Here is a 23593-nt window from a genome sequence, read left to right as displayed (position 1 = left end):
TGCTAATTTGGAAGGATATATGCCTATATAAACCCCTATGTTTATAGCAGCAATATCAACAATAGCCAAATTATGGAAAGAAACCAAATGTCCATCAACTGCTGACTGGATAGAGGAGATGTGGTACATATATACAATGAGATATTAGTCAGCCATGAAAAAGAATGAAACTTGCCATTTGCAATGACATGTATAGAGCTAGAGTGTATTATGCTAAGTAAATAAGTCAGTCAGAGAAAGACAAATACCATATGATTTCACTCTTGTGTAGAACTTAAGAAACAAAACAAATGAACCAGGGAAAAAGAGACTGACAAAAAACCAGACTCTTAAGTATAGAGAAAACAGATGGTTCCCAAAGGAGAGGTGGGTGAGGGAGTGGGTGAAATAGGTGAAGAGGAGTAAGAGTACAGTTATGATGAGCATTGACCAATGTATGGAATTGCTGAATCACTACATTATACACCTGGAATTGATATAGCACTGTATGTTAACATACTGGGATTAAAAGTTTACAAAAAAATTTCAAAAGCAATGAACCTTAATGTAATCTGTGCACTTTAGGTGATAATGATGTGTCATTGGAGGTTCATCAGTTCTCACAAATGTACCACTCTGGTGGGTGATACTGATTGTGGGGAAGGATGTATGTGTGTGTGTATACACCAAGGAATATATAGAAGCTCTCTGCACTTCCTGCTCAATTTTGCTATTAACCTAAAAGTGCTCTAAAAAGTAAATTTTATTAATTAAAAAAAAGGTAAAAGTCAAGAGGTTTTGAAAAATTAATAGGAAAAACCTATCCTTCACTTAGCTGTCAAGCAACCTGGTTAAAATGTAAATCTAACTATATCATTCCCGTGCAAAAACCCACCAAGTACCCCCCACTGCTTACTTGAACATGTGTGGTATGTTTATCCTTGGTGGCACCTGAGATGATTTCAAGCACTATATGGATAACTGTTCTCTAAATTTTTAACTGTAATGCATTTATTGCAGAGTGTATTTAAAAAATAAAACTAGCATAACAAAAAAAAAATGTAGAATCGCTTCTCAGCCTTCTGGCTAAGATCAAGTGCAAAAAAAATGTAGAAGCTGAATAATCATTTGCTGATTTTGATAATGTGGTTGTTTATCTCTGTGTAATAGTATCCTACTCATTCCTGAATACCCTTTAACAACTCAATTTCTTGTATACCATTCTTTTTCTTCCATTATTATCCACTGTAAAATTAGAGGTATTTTCTGCTATTGGGGAAGAATTTTAAGCACTTGAATGTTAAGGCAGTTAACATTTTTAAAAGATCTAGTTCACAGACTAAGTTCCTAAATACGACATAAAATGTTTTATGATACTCAAAATATTTAAAAATGATTTAAAATAATCATAAAATAAGCATAGCTGTAAGTAAAATATATTAGAGTAATAGAAAATAGAGCTCTCTTATATCTGGTGAAATCAAATTAAAATTAAAACTTTTTCACCAGGCTTTTACAACTCAGTGCTTAAAGAAATTATATATAACATAATTATTTATATTTACCTTTTTATCTTTTTTATAGTTTTAACATCTCTTGAATTTATTGGCCTTTTTCTAATTGGTTTAATTGTAATACTATATGTTGTTATGCAGCCATAGCTTAATTTTTCCCTTGGCCTGAAAAGATGGTAGCTGCTAAAACAAAGGTCTAACATTTCAAATCTTTGAAATGAAGGCCCTCCAGTGTTGGGAAAGAATAGGAAATGACAGAAATATTTCTCTTCTTTCCCTACATGATTGTATTGTTACATAAGAGAAGATTCCACTAATCCAGGACTATGAAATTATTCCTAACAGAGACTGGCAAAGTACTGACTGGTCTTGGAAAATAAATGGTTACAGAACATTTCATGAACCATGGTAAGGGTGCTAGGAACTTCAAGAAGAGCTGAAGCTGGAGCAATCACATAATCTAGAATCTCTTGAGGCCAAGGAGTTGAGTCTTATGAAATGAGTAATCTGTTAATTCCTCAGGTTCATAACTAGAATACATGATTTTCATTTAATAAGTAATGCTTATTTTTTACTTCTTATTCAACTTATACCTTGGGGCCTGTATCACTATTCTTCTGTGTATGCACAAGATCACACCAGCAGAAACTTAGTCAATGTCCTCTCCTTAGCCTCAGCACATAGCCACATGTCTGCTACAAAATAGACTAAAATAAGTAATATCCATAAATATAAACTTATTTCAGTTTTAAATCTCCGTCAATTTTATACATATCTTGTTTCTATGTTATTATATGTGCAACAATTGGTAAGATTGCTGTTTATATACTCATACCTGTGAGTATGGTATGAGTCTCTACCACGTGCATACATCTACTATGCATGCAATATAGAAATCTTTTGATAGAAGTCACAATTGTCATCCAGAACATTTCATTGATGTTTTAATGTTTATGCTCACATAAGCTACACAGAATATACTTTCTTCATTTTCTATTACATTTATTTTATGTAGTATACCTCTTTTCTTTGTCACAGCCCAGTTTTTGAAACTCTCCATTATTACAGTTCTCCAATTGTGCCTTTCTTTTATCATGGGCTGAATCCCAAAGTAATATTTCCTGATGTGATAGATTTAAGTATTAGTCCCAGGCCTTCATCCCTCCCTTTACCTGCTCCCTTTGCCATGTGACTTTGCAGCCCCTTCCACTAGAGGTTGGAATGTACTTCATCTTGATTTTGGACTTGGCCATGAGACTTGTATTAGCCCAAAAAATGTAGCAGAGGTGATATTGCCAATTCTGACCTTCGGCTGGAAGAGACAGTGTTTGTTTCTGCTTGCTTTCCCGATTTCTCCCGTTACCATGAAAAGTAATTCTCTTGGGTAGCTGTTGCCCCTCAGCTTGAGCCCCAAAGTGAATACAGTTGGATTCAGAATGAATTCAACCCACATCAAAGAGCCAAGTCCAGCCAGGTCTATACCATGAAGCAGAGCAACCCAATAAAGCCCCATCTACATCAGCTAACCTCAGCCACACTGTGCAAGTTTAAGAAAAAATGGACGAATATTGTTTAAAGCCACTGAATTGTATATGTTATGCTGCAGCACTATGGTTGATATAGCTCTGGATACATGCATTCAGTAACCTTCCCACAAGCTAACTAGCTTCTATTTACTGAGAATTGTAGGGCTAGAATGAGTATTGAAGAGGCCAGAGCAGTTGTGGAGGTATTGTATTTCTGCAGCTGCTAAAGCTGCTGATCCCGTAAGAGTTGAGATGCAGGAAGCAGCAACAGGTGAATTTCCATGTAACAATCTCTTGATATGGTTCAGTATTTCTAGCTTGGTGGCAGTCAATTCTGGTACACTGGCCTTCCCAGTAATTTTTTAAGCTAATCAATACTCTGAAATAAATACTTTTCCATTAATTAACTATAATAGACTATGTTGCCTGCACCTAAATCTTAAATTAAGGTAGTAATTGTCTTACTTTTACTTTTTTTTTAATGGGTTAACAAGTTTTAATGATAACCATAGAATAAATTGAGTTAGAACATACTGACATTAAGGAATAGTAAGAGAATAAGAGCTATACGCTAACAAAGTTGACAAATTAAAATCAAAAGCTAAATTGTGATTTGGGCATTTTTGTCTTTTTTTTTTTTTCCTGTTTAACTTCTATTCTTTTTAGGTAGTGAAAAACCAGACAGATAACCAGAATTCAAGGCCCAAGTGTACTTTTTATCAATTATTCAGTCTTGGATAGGTTATATAATCTCCTAGAGCCCTAGTTTCCTCATTGGTAAAATGTGGAAAACGGCTAACATCTACTGCTAAGAAGCATTATTATGAATAACAAATTATATTATTAAGAGTTACTTTAAATGCTTTTAAACAATGTCAGGCTACATATATGCATGTATATACTTACATATTCACATATTCAAATATATGTGGGTATGCTTTACGGTCACTGTCAGCTCAAAAGCACTGAATAAAAAAGTGACCCATGGATTTATTTCTGTTTCAATACTGTTTCTGATTAGAACTTCCCATCGCAGTTTATGATCTCATCTACCAAGTGCTTTATTCTTGCTTTTTGCTTTTAGACCATGGAAAGGGTATTATCACTAAACATGGTATAAAACATAAATCATTCACCAGGAAACAGTTAATGTCCATGATATTTAATGTCAATCTTCTCAGTTTACCATCACAGAGCATTTAATAGTGATTGAGCTTCTAAATGTGTGGTTATAATCACATTTATTAAATAATCTATAAGTGCTCACTTAACAATAGAAAAAAAATACATGCTTGATTTAGAAGAAATGAGAAAAAAGTCATGTATAACCAAACACTGTGTGAATGATTTTAGGTTATAAAAAGAAAACCTCAGAGTTGATTTTTGACTTCCTTGTTAATATTCACTTTTCTCCAATAGTAAACGTCTACAAATGGCTGAAATTAATAATTAAGCAAAATGTGGTATCTTGTGAATACACAGGAAAATAGTTTTGGAGACCTTAAGACATAAACTGCTCATATGTAACTGACAGAGAATAACATTTTTACTTTTTTATCTTATTTATATAACTTTCTAGAACAGAAGCATATTAATGGCAATAATTTTCAGCTTAGTGACACTGGAATCCATTTGAAATGCTTTCTGTAGGAAGGTGATGACTAGAAACAAAAATATACTGTTTTCTTACCAGGAGAGCTGCAGCCAAGTGTGAGAATGATGTCATCACCCTGCTAATTGTTAGCCCAGTGTCAAATGCCTAGTGATTACTCATTCAACCAACATCTAGTGAGCCTAAGTCCATGCCTCTAGCACGTAAGTGGTAAAGGAAGAGTAGAATTAAGTAGATGAGGTTTATGCTCCAAGGTAGCCTACACTCCAGTAAGGCAGAGGCAGACTGGACAAATGTAAATAAGTAAATAATATAAGTTTAGATAGTGAAACATATTTCGAAGAAAATAAAGTCAGCAATTGCAACAGAAAGTAGGGTAGCAAGTAACTGGGCAAGTAGGTAGGGCAGTCAGGGTGAGAGGGTGGTATGTGACATAAGACGAATAACTATGGAAGATATATAGCACATTTTCATTATTTTCTACTCTAGAAAGAGCTCTCCAGAGGGAAGACTTAAGAACTGACTAAAACCAATTTCACAAAAAGAAATGTGGCCAAGATTTAGACAGGGGTATGAGGAAGGAGGGCTGGAAATAAATAAGGACATTTAAGGAGTAGGTACAAATGTCTAAATTCTGATATTTGCACAAATATGCTGGGGCTCTGGAGTCAGGTAGACCTGAATTTAGAACTCTTTGAGGCCATCGGCAGAGTGGCCTTGGACAAGTCACTTCATCTCTGAGAGTACCTACCTCCTACACTTAGATTCCATGAGAGACATTCTTAACCTTCTTACAAGATGAAAAACACTTCAGCATACAAAATAACAGAGCAGTTTGCAAATGCCTGCGCCACTGAAAAAAAATTAGGAGGCACAAAGTAGAAAATCCTAAGGTTAATTAATAAGTTTTCAACAAAAAGCAAGCCATGAGCAAGATTTAGATTTTATATGGGAATCAAGAAGAAACTCAAATAGAGGCAATGGAGTGCGCTTTCCCTGTAGACTTCCTTCTGTCACAGCTTTGGGTGTATCTGCCATAATATCGTACTCTTACATCTAATGGCCCTTGTTCTATGAACTACCCATTAAGAACACTAGCAGATTCTCACAAATGCAGGCATTTCCCATTCAATTTCACCTCATGTTGTTAACAGCCTTTTATTTTAGTCTTAACTAAAAAATAGCTTGTTATTATTTGAACGATTGGACCTCAAGATATCTTTTCAGTCAGCTGATATGCGTTTATACTTTAAAAAAAAAGCAGGTAGCCTTAATTTTGCAATACCACGTAACACAATAAATTCTAGCTATTTTATATTCTGCCTCATGTATCTTTAACATAGCCTATAGCAAAGCTTCTGTTGCAAGATCACTGTGGCTAATGAAAATATATGACTTGGCAAAAGTTTTAGAAACCACATTCATCTTCAGCTCTAGAATATAGGGAGAAAAACATTGTTTTCTACTTTTAAAATTAAGAAAATTTAATATGCAAGGCACTTAAGAAAACAAATGCCATTTGGAAAGTTTTGTTAAAAAAATGATTTGCAACATTGTTGGAAATACCTTCCAAATATATTTGTTAACATCCTCCCAGAGTACTACACTGATAACTTTCCAGTAGACTGAAATGAAAGTTTTCAAAACACGAACTCAAAAGTAAGGAATTATTTCAATCCTGTTACATAATTACTGGATAACATTATGAGTAAAGCAGGGCTCCAGAGGACAGAAGATGAGTAAGTACTCTCCGGGAGCTGACAATCAAGGTAAGAAAGCAGAAAGATGATGCAGAAATAGCAAACCTATTTGTCATCCCCAGAAAGCCCCTTAGGAACAATATTGCCATTTTATTTGCTTCCCTCTCTCTGAGGGGGTATGACAATGAAGTCACCTGAGACAGAGTTCTTTCAACTTTAAAGTGCCTCAGACAAAAGAGTGAAGAAACTCTAGCCAATGGCTTGAGTCCAATCTAAAAACTTAGGTCTTGGGGCGCCTGGGTGGCTCAGTCAGTTAAGCATCTGCCTTAGATTCAGGTCATGGTCCCAAGGTCCTGGAATCCAGCCCCACATTGGGTTCCCTGCTTGGTTGAAAGCCTGCTTCTCCCTCTTCTGCCTGCCGCTCCCCCTGCTTGTGCTCTCTCTCTCTGTCAAATAAATAAATAAAATCTTTAAAAAAATAAAAAAAAAAATAAAACCTAGGTGTTTGGACCACTGTGCTTTTCTAAAAACCTTATTAATGTGTCAACATTTTCTGCCTGTCTGGGGAACTTTCAACAGGTGAGTCTTTAAAATGACTCTGACTCGGGCGCCTGGGTGGCTCAGTCGTTAAGCGTCTGCCTTAGGCTCAGGTCATGATCCCAGGGTCCTGGGATCGAGTCCCACATCGGGCTCCCTGCTCAGCGGGAAGCCTGCTTCTCCCGCTCCCACTCCCCCTGCTTGTGTTCCTGTTCTCGCTGTCTCTCTCTGTCATATAAATAAATAAAATCTTTAAAAAAAATAAAAATAAAATGACTCTGACTCTCTGGGACTTAAAACCAGAGAAGTGGTTGCAAGGTTACTTCTCAGTTTTAGGGGGTACACATACACTCGAAAACCTGGCCTTCTCCACATACATATAACACCCACTGCAAAGGCCATGGCAAACACCTTCACTCAATTTCCCACTCAACACCATCTTTATTTTTATTGAGGTATAATTTCCCCCAAAATCATACCTTTTTTAAGTGTATGATTTGATGAGTTTTGACAAATTCGTACGCCTGGTTAACTATCATCACATGGGGGTACAGAATATTTCTGTCTTTGGTCACTTGTTCTATTCTCTTTCCAGGATAAATCTCTAGAAGCTGGAGTGTGGAGTGAGAATCACATACATTTTTAAAAGCTTTCAAAATGTATCACCAAGCTACCTTCCAGAAAATTGTTACAATCAGCCCTGCTCTCAGTCCTGTGAGAGAAAGCTAAATTTAGATAAGAGGTCATTGCCCTATTGGCAGTAATGTTGTCCCTTCCAATAATATCTGAATTTTGATTAAAATGAATAAAAGGACATTTAACAGGGATTTTTTTTTTTTGCTTTGATAATTGATATCATCGAATCATTGTAGAAGTGGAATCCTTTTTTTTTTTTAAAGATTTTATTTATTTATTTGAGAGAGCACAAGCAAGATAGTACAAGTGAGAGAGAGAGAGAGAGAGAGAGAGAGCAAGCTGGGAGGAGAGGGACAAGCAGACTCCCCACTGAGCCAGAAGCCCAACACGGGGCTCTATCCCAGGACCCTCCTGAGCAGAAGGCAGATGCTTAACTGACTGAGTCACCCAGGCGCCCCTAGAAGTGGAATCCTTAAAAGCAAATTAAAAGCATGCTAGGAAGAGAAGCTGTTGGTATGTTTTTAAGAGATGGCAATTTGATATAACAGTTTTAAATGACACTTTTGTTCAAAAATAGAAAAACTATAATGGAGATAACAAATGTTATGTGAGAATTTTATCTTGCAGCAATGCCGTTCCAAAGGTAGCCCATAGGCACGTAGCATCAGCATGACCTGGGGACTTGCTAGGGATGCAAATTCTTGGGCCTCACAACAGACCTCCTACACAGAAACACTGGGCTGCAGGCCTCTCAGTCTGTGTTTTAACAAGCTCTCTGGTTGATTCTGATGCATCTTCAAGTGTGAAAAAGATGGTCTTAGAGGACATTTTTTAAAGAGAAAAATATTAAAATCCTTTGTAACACTCAGGAGTAAATCTAGCATTTATTAATCACTATATATAATTTCCAGCCTTTTTTAACCTTTTAGATCTTGGTCTCTTATTTGCCTAAAATGGTTGAGATTATTCCTACAGATTCTTTCTAGATTTAAAAATTCATGATTGCCATGTGCAAAATTCTGAATTTGGGACTATGGAAGATATAAAGAAGTCATGAGTCATGATCACTGACTTCAGAGAACTCACCATTTCGTTGAGTAGGCATAACAGAGATGCCTTGTTGGTAACTGAAGTGACTGACCAAGACAGTAAGCCATATAGGCACAGAGGACATGGGCATTACTGAGGGTTTTAATGGGTAGTTTGGGCTTCTTTAAGAAGATGCAATTTGAGGTGGGCATCAAAGTTAGGTAGGCATCAAAAGTTGTGTAAGTTTTGCTTAGGTGGAAGGAGATGAAGGAGGGCATTTCTGGTGAGAAAACAGCCAAACTGGATAAACTGTCTTTTAGGAAGAGCATGTTGCTGTTTGGCTATGTTGGAAACTGTAGGCAGGTGTATGGCTTCAGATGAGCCCATAAAGGAAAGCTGAGTCAGAAGGCTATTGGAGAGTGACATCCATTTTCTGGGTATTTTGTGTAAGTATGCAGTTCTTAAAAGTGGTTCTGAGGTCATTAGAAAATGAGAATCCCCTTGTAGGATGGTCCAGCTATGCAAATCAGATCACAAGGTCCATATTAAAAGAAAACCAAATCATTTAAGAATATGCATCCAGATATCTTTATAGCTGACTGGAGAAAAGTAGATTTGAACTATAATTATGTGTTAGAAAACCTTTGAAATGTACCTGCTCTCAGAACAATAAAACTTGAAAATTTGCATACTCCTGACAAAGAGAATTGTAGCTAATGTTTGGCATATTATTTGATAAAAGCTATGTTTTTCTTGTGCAACTTAAAAACCCAAGTATTTAATGATAAGCTAGTTTAATAAAACTTAAAAACCCTTTTGACACTGCTGTGGGATATTAGGCTAGGCATGTTGAAAATTTAGATTCAATAACCTACACAAACTGAACAAGGTATATTTATCTCACACAATACTTAGGATTCTGTTTTTCTTCAGAGAAATTGCAATGAAATTAGAAGTATATGTAGGAAGGTCAGTCTAATAAAATATCTAAGAACTATGCCTGTCTTACGAGTAAGAGAAGATGACATTTTTATGCATAGGAATCTGATAAAGATTTTTTTAACACCAATTCAAATCAGTCTCACTGGTCTACTGATTGATAGCTGTAACTTAGCAGTGGTTTGTTCAAATAACTTATTAGTGTGAAAATGTTGCATTCAGTGATAACTTTTACAAACTCTTCACCTCTCATGGGCATGATATTTGCATCTAAAGGCAAAAGATAATATAAAAGTAGATGTAACTTAAAATATGAAGTAGTTTTTCACTTTCAAGTATACTGAGCTTATGAAACTGGTCTATAAGGCTTATGATTAAGTATTGACAGTGCCATGAATCATAATCATGTAGTATATCCCACCACACTTTGTAATGATCCTTGTTGGTGCTGGTGGTACAATTTAATATTTAAATAGTTTTTTTTTTAAACTAAGGAGCTCAAAACATCCATGTAATTTTAATATATCATAGTAATATCTGGAAAACAAACCAAACTATTCCAATTGCTACCTCATAAATTGGGGGTTAAATAAAACAAAGTGTGTGACTTTGTTATGCACTTAGAGGTTTCTACCATGTTCAGTTGAGTGCTTCACTGCCTCGATTGATGCTTTATTGAATTGATCATTGTGAAAACACCATTTTGCCTTTAGGTAGTCATTTGTTGGCCTCCCCCAGTCAAAACCACTTTGCTTTTAATAGAGTTTGAACTAATAGAGTTTCTAAAGGTTTCTTTAAAAACCTCCCTATTATTTATCTCTATAAATAATAACAGTATTTATAACAGCTCTCTCTGAGCTGTTACCTCATTTTCCTGTCTAATAATGTGACATCTGACATATTTATTTGAAAGGAAAAGTGACCAAGAATTAATCCGTTGTAAACCACCAGCACTTGAACAACTTAGCAAAATACATGGCATTATGTAACAATTTCCTAATAACTTCTCTCCATAGAATACCTATTTTAAGCACAGAGTAAACAAAACTTAGCTCTAAAATATTTCTCAGATATATTTATGACAACTTCCACTAACAGCAATTTCCATTTCACTATTTTATCTCAGAGTTGTACATTAAAACTTCAGTAAAATAGAAAATAGTAGGTAAGATGATAGCTTTTGCAGATGAAACTTTAAAAAATTAAAACTAGGGGCTCCTGGGTGGCTCAGTCGGTTAAGCATATGCCTTTGGCTCAGGTCATGATCCCAGGGTCCTGTGATGGAGCCCCACATCGGGCTCCCTGCTCAGCCGGGAGCCTGCTTCTCCCTCTGCCTTTGCCTCTTCCCACCCCCGTCTCTCAAATAAATAAATAATTAAAAAAAAATTAAAACTAAGTTCCTACATTCAAAGATTGAATAACCACAACAACATTTATAGCTAATATATACAGAAATGTAATTGACACTGCTAGGTGTCTGTAAGTCAAGCACAAATAACCACATAATATGTAGGACCAAAATATGAAAAATTTCATAAATACTCCTTTCTACAGGTAAGTGTTTTTCTATTATGTGACTTTATTGATTCACACTTGACTCTCTATTAATACAACTAAAATAAGCTCTAAACTTAATGTCCTTCTTAATCACATCATTAGTACAAAAAGCTGTATGTAAATAACAGTTCTGCTATTTGAATCTAATAACTTGTGTGTATTTAAACCCTCTTATACAAATAATTTCAATGGTGTCTGTGCAAGTAGTATTACAATTTACATTAGTCACTGATGTGTGATTTCACCTGTAACTCTAATATATTTGAGCCAATGTAGCTCAGTCAATTCATGAAGTCATATTCACAAAACCACAGTCAAATCACCAAAGAGTAATTGAAAAGAAAGTTCAATCTTGAATCGTCTCTTTCAAATAATTTTAAAAAGGATTTAATTCATAATTCATATCCATCAACAGATCTAAAACAAGCAAACTCTAAAGCTTATTCTCTCACAATTTGTATGTACTTTAAAACATTTAAAAAATTTTTTGTTTGAAACAATCTCAAACTTGCAGAAAAATTATGAGAATAATTGTTTTTCTTGAAACATTTGAGAGTAACTTGTCAACCTCATGCTCCATCACATCTGTATTATTATGTATTTCTTATAAATAAGCACACTCTTTTAAATAACTGCAATACAGTCACAAAATTAACATTGATACATTACTACCATGTAACCCTCCAACCCCTTTGAAGTTTTACCAATTGCCTTGCAGCAAAAGGATCTAGTTCAGAATCATGCATTGCATTAGTTGTCATGTCTCATTAGTCACTTTTAGTCTGGTACAGTTCTTTACTCTTTTTTTCATGACCTTGACACTTTTGAATATCATGGGCCAGATACTTGTGGAATATCCATCAATTTGGGATTGTCTAATGCCTCCTCATGATTAGATTTAAGTTATACATTTTTAGCAAAAAGAACACATGTGATGTGTTGTTCTAATTGCATCTTATATCAAGTGGCACACAATTTTGATTTATCCCTTCATTGATGATGATCACTTTGGTTTCTTTTTGTTTTTGGCTTAAACAACAGATATTTGTTGTCTCATAGTTCTGCTCAAGATCAAAGTGTCAGAAGACTCTGAAAAAGAATCTGCCTCTCTTCTTGCTTCTGGTGATTTACTGCCATCTCCGGCGTGCCTTAGTTTGTAGAAGCATCACTTCAATTTCTGCATTCATTTTTACATGGTGTTCTCCTTGTATACATGTCTCCATGTCCAAATTTCCCCCTTTTATAGGGACCCCAGTTATAGTAGATTAGGATTCCATCCTAGTCCAGTATGACCTCATCTTAACTGATTACATCTGCCATGATCCTATTTCCAAATAAGGTCACATTCTAAGGTATCGGGGTTGTACTACATCATATGAATTTTGCAGGGGATATGATTCAACCCATAACAGAAGCAGAAGGGATTGCTCTTTCCAGTCTACATCTATCTGTTCCTGCCAGTGCCAGCTGGTTCCAGATACAATAGTTTCTGTTTCCAGGTGTTTTTTATCTCATACTCGTAGAAAAAACTTCATTGTGTCCTGTCAGATTCACCATATCAGTTGGACAGGACCACCTCTTCAGAGTTGTCTCAGCTCTGTGGGGATCCCCTCTAAACATCTAGATTCTACCTTTTCCCCCACACATTACTGAGGAATAATTGACAAATATAATTGTATATATTTAAAGTGCACAACATGATGATTTAATATACATATACATTGTATAATGATTAGTAAGATCAAGATAATTAATACATCCATCGACTCACATAGTTAATTCCTTTTTGTGTGTGTAGTGAGAATACTTAAAATCTATTCACAGCAACTTTCAAGTATATAGTACCTTATTATTAACTACAGCTACCATGCTGTACGTTAGATTCTCAGAACTTATTCTTTTTTTTTTTTTTAAGATTTTATTTATTTATTTGAGACAGAGAGAATGAGATAGAGAGAGAGAGCATGAGAGGGGGGAGGGTCAGAGGGCGAAGCAGGCTCCCTGCCGAGCAGAGAACCCGATGCGGGACTCGATCCAGGGACTCCAGGATCATGACCTGAGCCGAAGGCAGTCGCTTAACCAACTGAGCCACCCAGGCGCCCAGAACTTATTCTTTTTATAAAAGTTTGTACTCTTTCACCTATATCTCCCTATAACCCCCTTCCCCCAGCCTGGCAATCACCATTCTATTCTGTTTCTATGAAGTCAACTTTTTTTTTTACATTTTACATATAAATTATGCCACACAGTATTTGTTTTTCTCTTTCTGGCTTATTTCACTTAACATAAAGACCTCCAGGTTTATCCATGTTGTCAAATGATAGGATTTCCTTTTTTTTAAAGGCTGAATAATATTCCATTGTATATATACCTCATTTTCTTTACCCATTCATCCACTGAAGAACATCTATGTTGTTTTCATATTTGGCTATTGCAAATAATGCAGCAATGAACAAGGGAGTGCAGATATCTCTTCAGGATAATGATTTCATTTCCTTTGGATATATATCCCCAGGAGTTGGACTGCTGGGTCACACAGTAGTTCTTTTTTTTTTTTTTTAAGATTTTATTTATTTATTTGACAGAGAGATAGAGCCAGAGAGCATAAGTGGAGAGAATGGCAGAGGGAGAGGGAGAAGCAGGCTCCCCACTTGAGCAGGGAGCCCAATGCGGGGCTCGATCCCAGGACCCCGGGATCATGACCTGAGCCGAAGGCAGACGCTTAACCATCTGAGCCACCCAGGCGCCCCTCTATTTTTAATTTTTTAAGGAACCTTCATACTGTTTTCCATGGTGGCTGCACTAATTGCTGTACAAGGGTCCCCTTTTCTCCACATCATTGCCAACATTTGTTATCTCTTGTCTTTTATTTATTATTAAGTTTGTTTAATTTTAATTCTAGTGTAGTTAACATACAGTGTTATATTAGTGTCAGGTGTACAATATAGTAATTCAACAATTCTGTACATTACTTAGTGCTCATTATAAGTGTACTCATAATCCTCATCACCTATTTCACCCTTCCTCCCACCCATCTCCCCTCTGATAGTCACCAGTTTGTTCTCTGTAGTTAAGAGTCTATTATTTCGGGTGCCTGGGTGGCTCAGTCGTTGGGCGTCTGCCTTCGGCTCGGGTCGTGATCCCAGGGTCCTGGGATCAAGTCCCACATCGGGCTCCCTGCTCGGCAGGAAGCCTGCTTCTCCCTCTCCCACCCCCACTCCCCCTGCTTGTGTTCCTGCTCTTGCTATCTCTCTCTCTCTGCCAAATAAATAAATAAAATCTTTAAAAAAAATAAAAAATAATAAAGAGCCTATTATTTTTTGATTTGTCTCTCTCCATCTCTCCCTTTTTTTTTTCCTGTGTTCATTTGTTTTGTTTCTTAAATTCCATATATGAATGAAATCATATGGTATTTGTCTTTCTCTGACCAATTTAATTCACTTAGCATTATAACCTCTAGATCCATCCATGTTGTTACAAATGGCAAGATTTTGTTCTTTTTTATGGCTGAGTAATGTTCCATTATATATATATGCACACCATTCCATTGTGTGTGTGTGTGTGTGTATGTGTCTATACACACACCACATCTTCTTTATGGCTGAGTAATATTCCATTGTGTATATATACCACATCTTCTTTATTCATTCATCTATCAGTGGACCCTTGGGCTGCTTTCATAATTTGGCTATTATAAATAATGCTGCAATAAACATAGGGGTGCATTTATCCCTTTGAATTAGTGTTCTTGTATTCCTTAGGTAAATACCCAGTAGTGAGATTACTGAATTGTATAATAGTTCTATTTTTAACATTTTGAGGATGCCCCATACTGTTTTCTACAATGGATGCACCAGTTTGCACTCCCACCAACAGTACATGAGGGTTCCTTTTTCTCCACATCCTCACCAACACTTGCTGTTTCTTGTGTTTTTGATTTTAGCCATTCTGACAGGTGTGAGGTAATATTGTGGTTTTGATTTGCAGTTCTCTGATGATTGATGATGTTGAACACTTTCCATGCACTATTTGGCCATTTCTATGTCTTTGGAAAAATGTCTATTTGGGTCTTTTGCATATGGTTTTATGTATATACTAAAACACCCTAAACACCCTAAAAGACTCCACCAAAAAACTATGAGAACTAATGAATAAATTCAGTAAGGTTGCAGGATATAGAATCAACATAGAAAAATCATTTGCATTTCTATACATTAATAAACTATCCTGAAAGAAAAATTAAGAAAGAAATCCCATTTACAATAACATCAAAAACAATAAAATACTAAAGAATGAATTTAGCAAGGAGGTGGAAAACCTGTACACTGAAAACTGTAAGTCACTGATGAAAGAAATTGTAGACAAATAAAGATATCCATGTTCTGGTATTAGAAAAATTAATATTATAATAAAAATTAATATTGTTAAAATATCCCTACTATCCAAAGTAATCTACAAATTCAGTGCAATCCTTATCAAAATTCCAATGGCATTTTTTACAGAAATAGAAAAAATAACCCTAAAATGTATATGGAACCACAAAAGACCCCAACTAGCAAAAGTAATGCTAAGAAGGAAGAACAAAGCTGATGGCATCATATTTCCTGATTTCAAAATACACTAAAAACTTCTAGTAATCAAAAGAGTATGGTGCTGGTATAAAAACAGGTACATAGACCAGTGGAAAAGAATAAAGAGCCAAGGAGTAAGCCCATACACAGGATATCAACTAATCTTTGACAAGAGTGCCAAAGGGAAAGGATAGTCTCTTTAATAAATGGTATTGGAAAAACAACATACATATGCAAAAGAATGAAACTGGACCCCTTATCAAAGACAACTCACAAAAATGAGCTTGGAATGGATTAAAGACTTAAATATAATGCCTGAAACCATAAAACTCTCAGAAGAACACATAGGGGAAAAGCTCCCTGATACTGGTCTTGGCAATGATTTTTTGGGGTAAGACACAAGAAACAAAGGCAAAAAAAGCTAAAATGAACAGGCTGGATTACATCAAACTAAAAAGCTTCCTGTCTTGTTTTGTTAATTCGTGTGGTTTTTTGGTTTGGTATGCTTTTGTCTTTGTGCATCTACTGTAGGTTTTTGCTTTGTAATTACCATGAGCGTTTTATAATACATCTTACAGTTGTAAGTCTATTTTAAGCTAATAAGAACTTAACTTCAATTACATAAAAAGTTCTACACATTTATTTGTCCCTCCCTTCACATTTTATGTTGTGAATGTTACAAATTACATCTGGGTTTTTTTTTTTTTTTTTTTTAGATTTATTTATTTTAGAGAGAGAGAGAGTATGCATGGACACATGGGGGGAGGGGCAGAGGGAGAGAATCTTTCAAGCAGATTCCCTGCTGAGTGTGGAGCCTCACCCTGGGGCTTGATCCCAGAACCCATGAGATCATGACCTGAGCTGAAACCAAGAGCTGGATGCTTAACTGACTGAGCTTCCCAGGTATCCCACAGTTTACATCTTTTTATATGGTGTATCCCTTAACCAAATATTGTAACTATGGTTATTTTTAACACTGTTAGCATATATGCAAGGATTCAAAGTGATTTATACATTACAAGCATAGTATTAGAGTATTTTGAATTTGACTATATATTTATCTTTACCAGTGAATTTTCTACTTTCATAGGTTTTCATGTTACTAATTAACTTCTTTCATTTCAGTTTGAGGAATTCCTTTTAGAATTTTTTGTAAGGCAGGAATTATGGCAATAAATTCCTTTGGCTTTTGTTTGTCTGGGAAAGACTTTATCTCTTCTTCATTTCTGAAGGGCTACTTTGCTGGGTACAGTATTTTTGGTTGGCAGTTTTGTTTTTTTTTTTCCTTTGAGCACTTTGAATATATAATTCTACTCTCTCTCGGGCTGCAAGATTTCTGCTGAGAAATTTACTGATACCTTTCCTGGAGTTACAATGTATGTGATGTCTTTTTTTTTTTCTCTTGCTGCTTTCAGAATCTCTCTTTGTCTTTGATTTTCAGAGTTTGATTATAATGTGTCTTGGTGAAAATCTCTTTAGATTAAATCTGTTTGGGGAGTTTTAGGCTTCATGTACCTAGATGACTATATCACTTCCCAGATTTGGGAAGCTGCAGGTACTTTAGGAGGGTTTACATCCAGCTCCATTCTATACTGCATTCTCTGTCATCCCTCCCACCTCCATTACATAGATTGTTTTACCTCCTTCCACCAATGTGTTACCTTCTTCCTCAGATTTCTACAGATATGACTCTCTCTATCTGACTTCCCTAATTTTGCATTATAGAAGATGTGGGAACTAGGCTAACAAAAGTTTCCTTCAGTATAAAAGCTAAAGAGGATGAATTGGGGAAAGATGGATTAAAGAAAGATAGATAACCCTCATATTTTATTTATTTTCCTTTGTTATTCTACTTACCCTCCATCCTGCCTGGGGAATATAGCAGTAATTTAAAGGACATGTGGTAAAGGGTAGCAATACAGCTCATGAAGAGTATACAATACAATTTCACTCTTGATTTTTACCTATCATAGCTATATTTTTACTAATTTAGCTAATCAGCCACATCATTATTTTTAAAGCATTTAAAAAATAAATATGCTCAATAAAATCTTGAAATCATATGCTCTCTTATTCTACATTTGCATCCTTCAATTTTCCCTTTCAAATAAGGGCTAATATTGAATTTCTATAGTCCTAATTTATATGAAAAATCTACATGCCAGTTATATAAATCCATATGGCAATTATAATTATGGAGGAATGAAAATAATAAATATGTATAAAGGATAAATAAGTGCATAAAAGAAAAATATCGCAGTAGAAACTACTTTAAAATCAAATTCTAGAGAATATTTTGAGGAAAAAATAGACACTGGATTAAAATTATAGTTGATAGTGAAAATTGATAGCCTTGAAATAAAGTAGAAGAAATGAATATTTATAAAGTAACTACAAATAATTAATTTTATTTAAAAGATGTCATTAGGAAGCTCTTATAGCATTAGAATAGTCTCATAAGGAGAATAAGTGAATGGATTACTGTCTCTGAAGTAAACTTTCACTCCACAGAATATCTCTGACACCACAAATTATAATTACTATGGATTCCTTTGAAAGCCTAATAACCTCTCTGTTTATCCATTTTCTTCTATATTAAATATTTTCAAGGAGAAATAATCAACCATAAATCTGGTTTGTTGAAGAGAAGAGCTAACCACTTCACCAGTTTACTACATTTCTTATCAAATCTGCAATAGGGCAGAGTAAATAAAATGTTGCCTCCTATTGGCTATGTATTGGACTATTGGTCTGGAATGGTCTTAATATTTAATTTAAAATACCTAAATGTGAAGACATAATTTAAGAAGGTCTGAACTTTTATGTTCACTCCAAATAGAATAAGTAAAATGTGGACCTATTCCATAGCTCATTAAAATGAACAGTAGGTTTCAATACAATTTTGTTAAATAAATAGGTGAATAGAATACTGAAAATATTCACTTCAAAACAGATATGAATTAGTTATTTATATCTGTCATATTTTCTGAAGGCAATTATTATTCTTAATGAATGCTCATTGTTCAACTGCAAATAATAACTTATTCACTTTAATTTTCATTATTTTGGTAAAACTGGTGACTCTTCTGTCTCATCCCAACTCCCAATTTTTAAAAGGATAACAAGATGGATAGTATATGTTCTGCTTAACAATTTATCTTTATTTAGAAATAAGCAAGAGCTGCTCTATTTCCCTCAGAGGTTTCTATTAACTTCATCTGTGCTTTAAGTACAATTCCAGCTTTTAGAATAATGATTCCTAACCAGTAGCCTGTATCTCTGAGGGTCAAGATATATTTGTGAAGAGTCCCTGTATGTATTTGGAAGTAAAGTCGCATATACTGGCTGAAGTTGTTTGTTTAATAGGCACACACACACAATATCAGTAAAGTGTCTTATGGTGATTCAAGGGATTAGTTATTTAATTAAATGAATGTATACATGTGTACACATATATGTATGCGTGTCTGCATGTGTGTATGACTTAGAAAACTACCTAGTATACAATAAACATCAAAAAACATTAACTAATATTATTTCATTAACATTTAAAACATCTTAAGAAGTTGGAAAGGAAATGCTAATTATCGAACATATGATAATATCTGAACACTTGAAAGTTTTATAAGAAACTTTCATTTTAAGAACATAATAAAAATTTTATTTTATCTACTTATAAAACTACAAATTCATGAAGAAAAAACAAACATGGGACCTAAGTCATTTCTGTAAGACAAGTATTAGAGTGATAATGGTATAAATATAATATATGCACTTCTGTTCTGGTCTTTCCTACAAAGATCATTGATATTCTGCTTTAGAAATAGTAAAAAGTTGAATCTTTAGTAGATTTCTAGTTGAGAAATTTGGAAATATTTAATCTGATATTAATGAATTTCTTAATACAGCTACTCAGTCTAAGTGGTCAAAAGTCTTGACATCTGTTTTTGTTTGTTTGTTTGTTTGTTTGTTTTTTAATGTTACAAATTCCTAATGTAAGTAAACCTTATTTTGGGACAGTAGGCTATTTTGGAGGAACAATATTTTGTCATAAAATCCAATATCACCTTAATTTTCAGTATTTTTTCAGTCACAGTTCAATGCTTGATTGAGATGTTTTTTGCTATAGAAAAATTTCTAGGTAAAATGGACATATCTTGAAATAATACTTTAATACATTTTACTATTTGGAGACTTTAAAATGAAGAGAAATACCAATGATAATACAGAAAGTCCCATGTAAAATTAAAAAAAAAAGGTAATTTAAAAAATATATAGGATCTCTCTTTTACTTCCTTTTTCTGTTTCCTTAAGGAATAATAGCTTACAGATAAAGTTGAAGCCCCCCAATATTCTTCCTCTAAATCTATTTATCTTCTTCCCTCTCTAAAATGAACCACTACAATTAATTTGATCGGTATCTAGCCCATATTTTTATACTTCTACTACATATAAGTATATAAATCTCTGTATAGCTACTAATACACTGCAAGCTTTGATATACAGACATTTTATCATTCAATTTTAAGTATTATGTCATTCCTATTGTTATTTTTATCTTAACCAATGAGTTATTTAACCATAGAAGAGGCTTTAATTTGATTTTTAAAAATCTGTTTATTTTCTTGGTGATTTATTTTGAAATTATATTTCACTAAGAAAACTTGGACGGGGGCGCCTGGGTGGCTCAGTCATTAAGCATCTGCCTTCGGCTCAGGTCATGATCCCAGTGTCCTGGGATGGAGTCTCACATCAGGCTCCCTGCTCAGTGGGAAGCCTGCTTCTCCCTCTCCCTCTGCCCCTGTTTGTGTTCCTGCTCTCGCTATCTCTCTCTCTCTGTCAAATAAATAAATAAATCTTTAAAGGAAAAAAAAAGAAAACTTGGACTAATGAATTAATTCTCTGAAATCTGTTGAAATTACTTTTTGACCTAGTAGGTGGTCACTGCTTTTTATAAATATAAATATTTTATATTTATAAATATTTTCCGTGAACTTAAGTTGTTTTTAAGTTGTTGGGCCAGGATTAGTCCAGCTTGCTAAGTATTTTGTGAATTATCCTTAGATAGTTTGGTGTTACTCAACTTTTAGGCTCATTTTCATAGATCTTGATGCCTCCATTGAATTATTTTATTAATACAGATGATTAGTAACAACCATGTCAACATACCAACTATTCTATAGGTATCTTTGAAGTCCCAGTTCTGTTATCTCTGAAGTTCCTAAATTACCTTGCCTGAAAGTTTCACCTGAAGCAAATGTGACAATATTCCCTGGCAGAATTCAGCTAACCATACTTAAAGTTTAGGTATCTAATCTAGGGTGCCTCCCTTAAGGGTTATAGTCCTGACTACACATTCATATCAGGCTCATGCATAAGGAGTGTACTGTGTACACAATATTCTAGCTGATCTATCTATGCTAAATGCCACTACTTTCATCAATGAGAACCCATTTCTAACACTCATGATAATTAGCGAAGGCTCTGGTGTTGATGGGAGTCAAAGATAGCGGAAGCGCTTTTAGTAGCCAATTCTAGAGCGTGGATTTTAGATTAAATGCTCTATAACCACCAATGAAATGTAAATTCCTGATAAAACAACTGAGCTGAGCCCCTGCAGTATATATCATGATGAACACGCCCATTTATACTGAATTGTGTATGCTGAGGTAGTTTAAGATAAATCACAGATATCAAAACAATCTTATAGTTTAAATCGTCTACATCTTGTTGACTTGGGATGTGATTGATCTATCCTTTTTTGACAGAAGGATATTCAATCTGTTATGATTGCAGATTTGTCCAGTTCCTCTTGTAATCTTATCAGTATTTGTGTTACATATTTCAAGGTTGTTTAGCTGTATACAGATTCATATTTTTATATCATCTTGGTGGACTGTTCGTTTTAGTGATCTGTAATGTTTCTTCTTAATTTAATAATGGTTTTACCTTAAAAATCTGCACTATCCAATATTAATTTTGCTACAATGGCATTATCTGGACCTGTGTTTGTTATCTTTATATTTTTAACCTTTGTGTGTCATTTTCCTTGCGTTTCTTACATACACATATCTCTATCTATGTAACTATGTATCTGTGTATCTATCTATCAATCATCTATCTATCATCTCCAAACGCTCACTGTATCATTTTAGTCAGGTTCCTTTACCTGTATTTCAAATTGGTGATGAATAAAAGATTATTTCCAGACTGAGATTTTGGGGTTTTGTTTATGCTGTTTTTCCTTGGCTTCTTCCTTCCTACCTATCCTCCCTTTTCATTCTATTTGGGAAACTGATCATGTTTTTCTCATTCCTCCCTCTTATGTATTTTTTTTTCCTGCTAACAGGGAAGTTATTTCCATTCCTTTAGTGCTCCTCTTGCCTTAAATTTCTAGGATTAATAATTATATATCTTTCCGAACCATTACTGAGTTCTTAAACTTTTAATGCTATTCTCTACGTACTTCAACAATTTAATATGGATCATTATTTCCCAACCTCAGTACTACTAACCTTGGGGGCTAGATAATTCGTTGTTATAGGGCACTGTCCTGTGCACTGCAGGATGATAGCAGCATCCCTGGCCTCTATCCACTACATACCACAGCCCTTTCCTCAATTGTGACACATAAAAGCGTCTCCAGACATTGCCAAATGTCCTCTGAAGGGCAAAATCACCCCCAGTTGACAACCACTGATTTAGAGGATAAATAAGACTGAAAAAGCTCCGACTTTGCCATTTTATAAGGCAAGAAAAAGAGGTAAAATTTGCAAGCTGATATATACCTAACCATCTTGTACAATTAGCCTCTTAATTAACAGCTAAGGAATTAAAAGCCAACCATATGTCTAAGTTTTTAGAATTACAGTTCTTGTAAAGTTGTTTGATCACCATTTATTTTCCTATCTTCATGAAACTTTAGTTAAGAGCCAAATAAAAGTAAAAAGAGGTTTTTACCTTTAATTGCTTTTCCTAAAAGTATCTGTGTGTCTACAGAGATTTAGACAGCCACTGGGGCCAAGCCAGGATTCCCGTAGTGAAACAATTGACTTGGCATCACATTGACAACATATAAACAACAGTTTGTCAACAGGCTTCACATTAGTGACAGAACATTTTTTGGCAAAATAGAGGTATCCTTCTGCGCACCATGGCAAAAAACAGCTACTCGCTTTCATTTACGACTCTTCTGTATGGAGTATCAAATTAATTAAAAGATTATAATTGTGACATTTGTTTAGAAAAGATTTTTTAAGGAAAAAATATAGCACAGCAGAATTCCTGCTGAAAAAAAAATTGCCTCTAGCAGTTTATTCATAGTTGCTATAGACCTATAAACTGTGGGTAACTGTTAAAGGTTTTGTGTTTTTGTTTTCTTTTGTTTTGATTTGATTTGATTTTTTTCTTAAGTTAAAACTAACAGTATGGAAGTTATTTGATAACCAAATTTGGGGAATGTAAGTATTTCCCCCAAAAGATGATCATAATACTATACCTTATTCTGCTTCCAAAGTTAGTTCATAGAAAGTGAAAATGAGAAATAAAGTGAAACAAAACTACATATTTATAAAAACATAATTTCTTTGGAATAAAATGTAAAGATTGCTTCATAGCTTTCATAGAATAGAGTGAGCTGAGATTCATGGGAACCTGAAAATGCTCAAAGGAAAAGTTAATTCTCCTATGTGTAAAGACCAAAAGGATTTAAACTTGAATAAATAACCACTACTTCAATACCAAAATCACTTAAAGGTGAAAGCAGTTTATCCAGTTGGGAATAGAAACCCAAAGCACATACCTGTGGCTGGAAATTACTGAAGATATACAGAGGATGGACTCTGCTTGGTCTCTCTATGCCTAGTTAAGGTAAATATTGTTGAGATAATATTAAAAATATTCACTTCAGGCACATACTTGTGCTCCTTTAACCCAAAGGTAAAAAGTACTGGAAATTGATAGGGTTTAGGAGGACCGTGAACATAAATGTTGG

The sequence above is a fragment of the Mirounga angustirostris genome, unplaced genomic scaffold, assembly GCF_029215605.1.
Source record: "Mirounga angustirostris isolate CCGP_5_RB_7025 unplaced genomic scaffold, mMirAng1.0.hap1 SCAF_8, whole genome shotgun sequence".
Lineage (NCBI taxonomy): Eukaryota > Metazoa > Chordata > Mammalia > Carnivora > Phocidae > Mirounga > Mirounga angustirostris.
The sequence above is the reverse complement of the archived record's forward strand: the minus strand, read 5'-3'. Positions refer to the sequence as shown.